Source organism: Dioscorea cayenensis, chromosome 2 (genome assembly GCF_009730915.1).
Source record: "Dioscorea cayenensis subsp. rotundata cultivar TDr96_F1 chromosome 2, TDr96_F1_v2_PseudoChromosome.rev07_lg8_w22 25.fasta, whole genome shotgun sequence".
NCBI lineage: Eukaryota > Viridiplantae > Streptophyta > Magnoliopsida > Dioscoreales > Dioscoreaceae > Dioscorea > Dioscorea cayenensis.
Window position 1 is genome coordinate 1,777,398 of NC_052472.1, and position 11,691 is coordinate 1,789,088.

General features: G+C 43.0%; 1 non-coding gene across 1 annotated transcript; it reads left to right on the forward strand.

Moving 5' to 3' along the window:
* Positions 1-10,271: 10,271 nt before the first annotated feature.
* On the forward strand, positions 10,272-10,377 carry LOC120281253. The gene has a single exon (XR_005542523.1). It is a non-coding gene; the product is annotated as a small nucleolar RNA R71 (small nucleolar RNA).
* The last annotated feature ends 1,314 nt before the right edge of the window (positions 10,378-11,691 follow it).

The following is an 11,691-nucleotide window of genomic DNA, read 5'->3' on the forward strand; positions in this document are numbered from 1 at the left end:
TTAGCATAGAAAAAAGCACATTATCCAGTTTAATCAAATAAAATCAAGTAATGGCGAAGAAAAGAGAGAATAAGGGTTTACTGATGAGATGAAGAAGAAAAACTTGAAATCGCCTGGAAAACTCAAGTAAAACATCTCTAAATCAATGATGCAAGTCGGGGATAGTAAATGAGTGTGTTCTCTGAGCATTTAGAAGTGTGAAAAAGAGAAAGCAAGATAGATTTATAAAGGAAATCACGGCCTTTTGAATTCTGTACATCCACACGCGCGTGTGTAAAGTTACCCATGCCCGTGTGCCTCTACAGGGACACTTCACAGGAGCAGACACACACCCCTGTGTGCTCTCGGGATAGCACACTACATCTCTGAACACATCCATACGGGCGTGTGGAAATTCTCCACGCCGTGTGCCCGACCCACAAGGGTACCCACACGTCCTTATGGCTTCTCTGTCCAACCGAGAAGAATTCTAAGTGTTCCACACGCCCTTGTAGAAATTCCACATGGGCGTGTGGATCTTCACAGGGGTTCTCATAGGGGCATTCACATGCCCTTGTGTCTTCTCGAGATGGAGGAGAACTCTTTGCATGAATTCACACGGGCGTGTACCAATTACCGACGCCCGTGTGTAGTTCACAGGGTAAAACACGGGGCAGACACACTGCCCTATGTTTTCTCAGGATAGCTCTCTGAACCTATACAGAAAAACACACGCCCATGTGGAAATTCCACACGGGCATGTGACAAGATCCCCTTGCGTATATCCCGCAAGTGCACGGGTTTGTCGAAGTAATAATCCCGGATGAGCGGGTATCGAATTCATAGGGAATAGGGAATAAAAATACTTAATCCCCTTCTTAGCTATGTGAAAGATCAGTAGTGATAAGTGTGACAATGATTCAATTCTCAAAAGTAAAAACAACAAGTAAGAGAGTACGAGTAAAGAGGGAGTAAGGCAATCGATAAAGATGGGGTACTCGGATAATGCTCCGCCTAGAACAATCGTTTCAAGTGCAAGAATCCTCTATTATGCTTCCTAATAAATGCAATGATGAGTCATGGAAATCCTTAAATACATAGTCCCAAATCTAAGGTCAACTATGCCTAACTCTATACATGTCCCGGAGGAGAGATTAAATAACCTCTCAACCTCGCACTCCAATAGTGTTGCAATGAGCTCTAGGGATTCCAAGTGATAAATCTCTTCCTAATTATAGACCTAACCCTTTGGTCCAAGTGGAAAGTCCCTAACCACAATTAAGCCCTAGATACTAAGATCACCTCAACGCTTCACTCTGTTGCATGCGCAACTAAGCCCCAGTGGAGGGTCATCTCTTAGACCATTCACTCTATTATGGCTGCAAAGAACTCGAGGATCGGAGGTAGAATCTACCATGTCTGAGGGGAAAGGGGACGCTCCTGTACCTCTCGACTCACCCTCTCAACACTCTCCAACCTAGCTTTGTCTAACGCTCATGGTGTGTCACTCACTCACAAGGTTACCAACAAGAACTCTCAATCCTAGTGTCACTCTAGGGGAAATGTTCATACAATCAAGCATTCAAGGTTGGAACTCACAATAAACATCAATTAATTGAAAGCATAATAAAGAGATTCAATTAAACAAATACATCCTAGAGTTCACAAATACCCAAGTACCCACTAGGGGTTTAGTTCACCATGGAGCTAAGTACAATCAAAGAAATAGAATGTAAAAGCAGTGAATCCATAGAGAAACCCCCTCGATAGTCGTGTCGATGGTCTTGTGGAAAGTCCTCTACTCGACGTCCAAAGATTCCTTTGTCCGGTATAGGATACGCCTTGACGGAAGCTCTCCTACCAACCTTCTTCCTAAGGAATGACGATGTCGGAGCCGTAGAACCTCTCCAAAACCCTAGCCAATACCTCTCCAAAAGATAGAGAAAAGAATCCTAAAATTGGGGCTGAATCGGCTTTAAATAGGGCTGGAATCGGGCGACCACACGGGGCTGTGAATTTTCAACACGCCCATGTGGAATTTCCACACGGCCGTATATAATTTCCACACACCCATGTGGATTCTCTGAATTCCTGTTTTCTCGGTCGGCTGTGAACAGTGCTGCTACAGTACTTTTGCTACAATATTTCACTGCAGTACCTGGCCTAAAATACCTCCCTAGTTAATACTTTCATCGAGGTGATGCAAACAGGCACACGTTCACGTCGCGGATCGCTTTGCTTCTTTAATGATGGACAAGTTGGTGGAGATCTTGCCTATGTGCATAAGTCGGAATGCTTGAGTGTGACTGCCCTTATGCCCCTCCAAATGGTTGTGCTAACTAAAATACGAAGAGGTTGGTACACACTCTAGCATCTCGCACCCGACCTATGTCTTCGCGTTTGAACCTTAGCAAGATTTCCTCCAAAATCGGTGCATTATGATCCACATTGGCTTCTTTCCTTCATACTCGGCCCCACAACCCTACATGCATGAAAGTAACATAAAAACACACATGTTAGTGTAAAAACCCGAGAAAAGTAATGCTCGACAAAAGGAAAGAATGCTTCGCATTCATATCACACAAGCACTTATCAAACTCCCCCACACTTAAGTTTTTGCTTGTCCTCAAGCAAAAATTAAACATTATGTGCATAGATGAAGGAAATATTAGAAGTGCTTGGCCTTAGGTTCACCATAGTGTACAGAGAGAGCATTCTACAAGTAAGGGAAATTTCAACATTAAATACAATAAATCAAAGCTCTAGCTAAAAACTTGAATCAAAAAGGACAACAAACCCGAAATCATGTACGTGTGTGAACTCACTCAAAACAACCCAAGGTATACTCCTCATATTTCTAAGTACAAGGGACTTATTTATATACAAAAGTGACAACAATTTCAAAGATGGTAGTAGCTTCACACATCCTCTAAGATAGCCCTTTCCAAAGCGGCCACTAAGGTGGTAGCAATATCTACCGGAGTGGTAGCTTTCAGCCATCCTATGAGATAGCTCTTTCTCTCATTAGGGCATAGCTAGTATCCGACTTATGAGAGTAGCTTCATACTTCATAGGTGGTAGCTCTTTCCACCCATCAAGCACAAATAAACAATAAAACTATTTTGTTCTTTCTTTTCATTTTCCATTTATTTATTTATTTATTTATTAATTTTTTTTTTAGAATTTAACACAAGAAACAACTATAACTAGTCCCTTTAACATCGAACATGAGTTTCCAATAGAGTTTAAAGAGTGATTAGTGCACTGAGTGTAAATCGGGTAAAAATTCCTAGAAATTCAAGCAAGAACTAGAGCATGAAAACATTCAATTTTAAAATTTCTCCTAAACTCAAGAATACAATCATTGTAACTAAGGTGAACCGCCATTGGCTATGTGAGCATGTATATCAATCAAGAACAATAAAAAAAGGATGTGTGCACTATGAAACTCCCCCCACACACACACACTTAAGTTGTACATTATCCTCAATGTACATATTCAAGCTCACTCAAAAATATATATTAATGAAGAATATATGTGGGAGAAGCAATCAAAACAATACTCCCCTGACTCCTAGTGTCGCGTTTGATGGAGCTAAGTCCTTGGGAGTAATGTTCCGACAGGTTGTGAAGCTCGCACGGCCAAGTGCCCAAAGCACTTTGGCCGCTCCCATGACAAAGTCTCAATTCCCAAGATGACAAGACAATCTGCACGCATACACAAGGGGGTTCAGTGAAGCACAATAAAAACAAAAATAACTCGAGTATATAAAAGATAAAGCAATGAATACAACTCGAGATGCAAAATGAAAATAAACTCAGAAGGAGAATCCTTTTTGAGTGAACAAGTCTAAAATAAAATGTAAAATAAAGAAAATGCAGAAAAATAAAATCAAATGTCGGTGTCACGCTCTGTCGGCTCCTCTGTTGCTGTTGGTGGTGGAGAAGCACATGGTGGATCCTGTGGTGCTAGAATAGGTGATGGGGATGCTGGAGTTGCCGAGGGTCTGGATCTCAATAGATATCGTAGGCAGTCGAAACGGCCATAAGATCTGTATACTGAGCTGACTGTATCACGCGGAGCTCCGCTATCTCGGTCCAAATCTCTCTCACATCGCTCTCAAGCCTCTCAATACGATCATAAGCTCGAGGCCATTGTGTTGCACGGGATCTCGGAACCTGTCCGGAATCCTCCACTGTATCCCCTCCGCTCCCAGCGGTCTCTGGGGTAGCTGAGGTAATAATATAGACCCCTGGCCCACATCTCCTTACCAACCTCATCATCCTGATCGTCTTAAACGTAAGAGGTGTAGGCACAACTGTCCTCTCAACACCACGTAAAGCATCTACCAAACCCATTCCCAAGATGAGTCTGGTAATGTAAGGGCCAGCAAATAATAATCCCACTCTCGCAGATTGACCCTGGTACCTCAGAACATCTGCCATTATGCACCCCAAGTGAATCGGCACATTGCAGGCCATGGAGTATAAAAAGAATAAGTCCTGCCTGGTCAGAGCAGCTGTGTTATTGCCTCGACCTGACACAGACCTACTGAGGACCGCTTGCAAATACCTGTAGCTCAACCAGGATAGGTTGGTGGCCTTCAAAATTCCCAGTTCAATTTGCCCCTGACCACATAGGACCCTATACGCATAGTCTGGAGTCACTGATACTGGAAAATCCACAGGTAAACGTCCATACTCCTCTATATTGGTATATGCGACGTCGTACAGGCCCATCCGAATAGAAAACTCAGTGACACTCATGGAAAATGGATGTCCGAATGCTCGAAACTGTATAGCATCCATAGTGTCAATTCTCCCATACCTCAACTTAAAAGACGCTAAAAATTCGAGCGTTAATGTGCGGTAAGCCTGCTCACGAATCGTTAGTAACCTCCTCCAGCTTCCTACTGCTAACATGTCATCGATCTCGTCAGCTAGCTCGTCACCCCGCTGAATATCTCTCAGCACTTGCAAATCCACAAAACAAGTCTGACAAAAACCAAGTGCTGAAAGTCTCTCAAATAGAGCATGATGCTCGGGGTTTGAAAATTCCATGTGTATTGGCTCGGGTGGGGTGACTCTGAGACGCTTTACTTCGTTCTTCTTCACGTGAGGTGCCATACCTATAGTACAAAAAGAGGAAAATGATCAAAGAAGCTCAAAAGCAGTATACTGCAGAATTCCACATGGGCTTGTGGAAATTACCCACGCCCGTGTGGGTCTACAAGGCGTAAAAAACCCCCACGGGTGCACAACAATTCTCAAGAATTTAACTTAAAACCGTGTCTATACGCTTTATAAACATGCACCATGCATTGTAAAAATGAAAATTCGCACTTATAGATATTTAATCTATGAAAAACAAGAGATGGCGAAGAAAAGAGGATAATAAGGTTACCGATGAAATAAATGCGCAAACTCTGAAAATCGGCACTATATGCAAAGAAAAATCCTCCAAAACAACGATGAGAGGTCGGCAATATGATCAAAAATAGTTTTCAGGCGGTTGAAGATGAAAAGGAAGAGAGCATGCAAGGATTTTTTATAGGAAGACTCACGCCTCTTGGAATTCTGCGCATCCACACGGGCGTGCGGAAATTACCCACGCCCGTGTGCCTCATTACGAAAGAACCACAGGGGCGTACACACGCCCCTGTGTGCTCTCGGGAAAACACCTCATTATCTCTGAACACTCTCGCACGGGCTTGCGGAAAATACCCACGCCCGTGCGCCCGACCCACAGGGGTAGCCGCACGCCCCTGTGGCTCATCTGGACATCCGAGAAAAATCGCTAAGTGTTCCACACGCCCGTGCGGAAATTCCACACGGGCGTGGACATTCACATGCCCAACTCACAAGGGCACCCACACGACCCTGTGTCTTCTCGGGATGAAAAGGGCTCCTCTGCAGAGTTTCACATGGGTGTGTGGAAATTACCCACGCCCGTGTACGTTTCACAAGGTCACCCACAGGGGTGAGTTCATGCCCCTGTGTGCTCTCGGGATAATCGGCCAAACTCTGCAGGAATTCACACGCCCGTGCGGAAATTACCCACGGGCGTGCGATTTTCGCATGGTCATTCACAGGGGCAGCAGCACGCCCCTATGACTTCTCTGGATGAGCTCGCAATGCAAATCCACGAGCGTGCGGAAATTCCACACGCCCGTGCGTCTTCACTGGATGCCTTAGAAAAACTTGCAGGCTCTGCAGAAAGTTTCTGAACATATTTACACACTCTGAGCCTGCCCTAGTATGCAAGTTTGACCAGCGATAAACATGGAATAAAGCTCAAACGACATAACTTCGTCAATTACACATGAAAACACACGATGAATATTCAAAGTTCACAAGAAAATCTCAGCACAAGCATCTAAAAATCAAGACACCAACACTTAACAATTTATTCATGCAAACAAACTAAACTAGAAGATAAGAAAATAGTAAACACTTGGGTTGCCTCCCAAGAAGCATTTGTTTAACGTCACTAAGCTTGATGTGCCTTGTCTTACCTCACGGGGGTTCATGAATGAAAGTTGCCCTCTTACCCATGGCTTGAAAGCATGATGTGCAAAGTCTCTTGAGGGTAGAAGGTGAATTATGGGGCTTCAGACCACCTAACAATGATTCGTCCAACTTCTTCAGTTCACGTATGTCTCCAATAGACTTGGAGTGTTTCCGGTGGCGTCTCCTAGCCCTCTTTATTTTTTGGAGCACCTTCTTCAAGATCCCCGGGTTAGATGGTACTTCTTCCGTCGAACCAAGCATCATTACTTCTTCATAATCCTCCTTTTGGTCGAACAAACCCTTGTATGGGTCCGGATTGAACATTTCCTGCATGTATTCATTAACAATCTCATCAGTAGTGTCTAGAAAGTATAAAGTATCATCGAAATCAAGAGAATGCCGCATGGCTTCAGCAAGGTGGTATGTAAGCTTGTCATCTCCAACCCTCAAAGTTAGCTTTCCGCCGTCCATGTCAATCAATGCCTTGGAAGTCCACAAGAACGGTCTCCCAAGTATCAAAGGTACATCTGCATCCTCATCAACGTCTAGCACTACAAAGTCAACCGAAAAAATATACCTGTCCATCTTGACAAGCACGTCTTCAATGATATCTCACGGATGTCGTACTGTTCGGTCCGCTAGTTGCAAAGTCATCCGAGTAGGCCTAGGCTCACCCAAGCCTAGCTTTTGAAAGAAGGTGTATGGTATAATGTTGATACTGGCCCCTGAGTCCGCCAATGCCATTTCCTCACCTAGATTGCCAATATTACATGGAATGATGAAGCTTCCCAGGTCTTTCTTCTTGTTCGGCATGTTCTTTTGCAATACCGCTGAGCATGAAGCATCTAAAATTACTGAAGCACTTTCCTCCAATTTCCTCTTATTAGTCAACAAGTCTTTCAAGAACTTCGCATACTTAGGTATTTGGGTCAATGCCTCAACAAAAGGAATATTGATGTGGAGTTGCTTGAACAAACTCAGGAACTTCTTATACTGTTCATCCCCTTGGTCATTTTTCAATCTAGATGGATAAGGGATTCTTGACTTAAAAGGTGGTGGTGCCACTTCTTTCTCTTTGCTTGTTCCCTCTTCCACCTCTATAACCTCGGGTGTGTGTTCTTTTGGCTTGTCACTCGGAAGCCTACCTTCAACCTCACGACCACTTCTCAAAGTGATCGCCTTCACGTGCTCTCTAGGGTTGGTTTCTGTATTGCTCAGCAAGCTTCCATGTGGCCTTTCAGAGAGAGACTTCGCAATTTTCCCCACTTGATTTTCAAGGTTATGCAAAGAGGCGGTGTGGTTGCGAAGCGTAGCCTCGACTGATTCAAACCTTGTATTTTCTCAGGATAGCTCTCTGAACCTATGCAGAGAAACACACGCACATGTGGAAATTTCACACGCGCATGTGACTGTCACAAGGTCTTTCACAAGGGCAGACATACACCCTTGTGTCCTCTAGGCATGAGCTCTAAGGGATAACACACGCCCGTGTGGAATATCCACATGGTCGTGTGTTTTCTCTGGATTACTTAGAAAAAATTAAAGACTTAGCAAAAAAATTTTGAACATTTATAAGTACTCAAAGCATGTCTGTATTATACAAAAGTAACCAGAGAAACATGAAAAACATGCTCAAATAACCAAGAAAGTTCATCAAAACACATTTAAGCACATGAAAGACACCAAAGATCCATGAGAAAACCACAACAATAGCATGTAAAAGAACAAGACACCAACACTTAAGCTCTTATTCATGCAAACGCTAACTAAAACCAAGAAAAATAGTAAAGACACAACAATAGCATGTTAAATAGCTTGTTTAACATCACTTAGCTTGATGTACCTTGCCTTACCTCATGGGGGCTCATAGATGAAGGTTTTCCTCTTACCCATAAACTGAAAGTATGATGAACATAGCCTTTTGAAAGTAGAGGAGGAGTTATCGGATTTGATACCCCACAAGGGTTCACCACCCTTACTTCATTCTTGATCATCCCCATTGGCCTTGGGGCGTTTCTTGTGACGTCTTCTAGCGCACTTCATCTTCCAGAGTATCTTCTTCATAATCCCCGGGATAGGTTGTACCTTCTCCTCTAGACCAAGCATTAAGACTACTTCATCCTCCAATCTTTGGTCTAGCAATCCCTCGTACTAGTCCAGGTTCATCATTTCCTGCACATATTCATCGATTAGTTCAGCGGTAGTGTCAAGAAAATAAAGAGTATCATCAAAGTCAAGAGAATGTCGCATGGCTTCGGTGAGGCGGTATGTAGCCTTGTTGTCTCCAACCCCTAGTGTCAACTCCCCACCGTCAATGTCCATAAGTACCTTGGAAGGGTGTAAGAATAGCCTCCCAAGTATCAAAGGAACATCTACATCCTTGTTGACATCCAACATTACAAATTCTACATGAAATATGTACTTGTCGACCTTCACAAGCACGTCTTCAATGATGCCCCTCGGATGTCTAACCGTTCGGTTCGCCAATTGAAGTGTCATCTGAGTAGGCCTAGGCTCTCCTAAGCCTAGCTTCTGAAAGAAAGCATATGGCATGATATTGATACTAGCCCCTAAATCTGCCAATGCCATCTCTTCACCCAAAATTACCAATGTTGCACGGGATGATGAAGCTTCCAGGGTCTTTCTTCTTGTTCGGCATATTCTTTTGCAAAACCACCGAACAAGAGACATCTAAGATCACCGATGCACTCTCCTCCAACTTCCTATTATTGGTCAAAAGATCCTTCAAAAACTTTGTATTCCGAAGTATTTGGGACAATGCCTCCACAAAAGGAATGTTGATGTGCAATTGCTTGAATAGACCCAAGAACTTCTTGCATTGCTCATCGTTTTGATCGTTTTTCAGCCGTGAAGGATAAGGGATTCTTGGCTTGTAAGGTGGAGGTGCCACCTCCTTCTCTTTGTTTACTCTCTCCTCAACCTCTATGACCTCAGGTGCTTCAACATTGGTCTTCTCACTTGGAAGCCTACCTTCTACCTCACGACCACTTCTCAAAGTGATGCCTGTACATGTTCTCTCGGATTGGTTTCGGTGTTACAAGGCAAGCTTCCTTGTGGCCTCTCTGACAATGACTTCACAATTTACCCCAATTGATTTTCTAGATTGTGCAATGATGCGGTGTGGTTGCAAAATGTAGCTTTGACCGATTGGAACCTTTTATCCAATGATTGGCAAATTATGTCAAAGCTTTCTCTAAGTCGGTCATTCGGGTCTCCAAGCCTGAAACTTGATTCTCCATGTTCGGGACTTGTTGTTGTTGTTGGAAACCTGGTGGTGCCTTGGCTTTTTTTTGCCCTTGGTTATTCCAAGAAAAGTTGGGATGGCTTCTCCACCCTTGGTTGTAGGTGTTGCTATAAGGATTACCTTGTCCTCTTTCCAAATTGCCCACAAAAGTCTACTTGTTCAGATTGGGCTAAAGTAGTAATCAAAATAGGACAATCAGATGGCATATGTGAACCCCCACAACCAGCACAACTTGTGATTGTGGCTATCCCTAGTGAAGTCAATGTATGCAATTTCTTTCTTAAGGCCTCTAGTTGGGCTGCCAAGGATGTAACCGCATCAATTTCATGGAGTTCGGCCACTTTCTTCCTTTCTCTTGCATTCCATTGGTAGCTATTCAAACCTATTTCTTCAATCAATTGCCGGGCTTCTTCTGGAGTCTTGTTTCCCATTTGAACCTCCTGCGGCGGCATCTAGATGTTGTTTGTTGCTTGAGCTCAACCTGTTATAAAATGTATTAATCATCATCCATTCGAGGAACCCATGTTGTGGACACTTCCACAAAAGGTCTTTGAATCATTCCCAAGTCTCAAACAAAGTTTCAAGTTCCATCGGAACAAATAAAGATATCTCATTATGACGCTTTGCCTATTTTCTTGGAGGGAAGTACCTTGCAAGGAAAGCTTCGACCATTTCGTTCCATGTTGTAATGGAAGCTCTTGGAAATGAATGAAGCCACTGTTTGGCCCTTCCTTTCAAAGAGAATGGGAAAGCCCTTAATTGAATTGTATCATCAGAAACACTATTGATCTTCAACATGTCGCACACTTCAAGGAAGTTCTCAATATGATTATTGGGGTCTTCATTAGCTAACCCATTAAATTTTTCAGACTGTTGAACCATCTGAATAAAGGCCATCTTCTACTCAAAATTCTGGGCTGCTACCGGTGGCCTCACAATGCTCGATTATGTCCCATGAATAGTAGGTCTAACAAAATTTAAAAGAGTTCTTCGTTTGCCCTCTTGTTCAACTATGTTTTCAGATCCTTCATACTCTATTTTAGCTGAATGATTCCGTTCTTGCACAGGTTCTTTACCCCTTCTACGAAGTGTTCATTCAAGTTCAGGATCTCCATCAACCAATGTCAAAGGGTTCCCTCGGGTCATAACCTGGAGCTGCTGCAAAAGAAAGAAAAACAAATCAGAATGATGATAGAACAAGAAAAGGTGAAATAGAATAAACGATGAATAGCTAAATAGGAAAGTGCAAAGTGTCTCCAAAATTCCTATTCCCAAGCAATGCCACCAAAAACATGACAACGACCCTTATGTGTGACCCGCAAGCACACGGGTTTGTCGAAGTAATAAATACCAGGTGAGTGGATTATCTTATCCATAGGGAATAGTGAATAGAAAAACAACAATTGCTACTTAACTAAGTAAAGATGAAACAATAATAGTGTGGATAAAATCAATGTGAACAAGACTAAAGACAATAAGAAAGAGAGGCACGATAAAATAAGAGGAAAGGTAATCAATAGAAAGTGGGGCACTCGGACATTACTCACCCTAGGGTTATTGATTCAAGTGCAAGACCAACTATTATATCTCCTAACTGATGCTTAATGAGTCGTGGAAATCCTAAAATACATGGTCCAAAACCTAAGGTTAACTGTGACTAACTCCACACTATACTCTGGCGGAGAAATCAGTCAGTCTCAACACCTTACACTATGTAAAATTACAAGAAGCTCTAGGGATTCCAAGTGATAAACCCTATTCCTATGTGTAGATCTAACACTTTGGTACAGGCAAAAGATCACCAGTCATAATTAAGCCCCATATACTAAGGATTACTTCAACGCTTCACTCTATTGCTCGTGCAACTAAGCCCCAATGGAGTTCCTCTCTTAGCACTTCACTCTATTGTCACCACAAAGAAAACTCTAGGAACATGG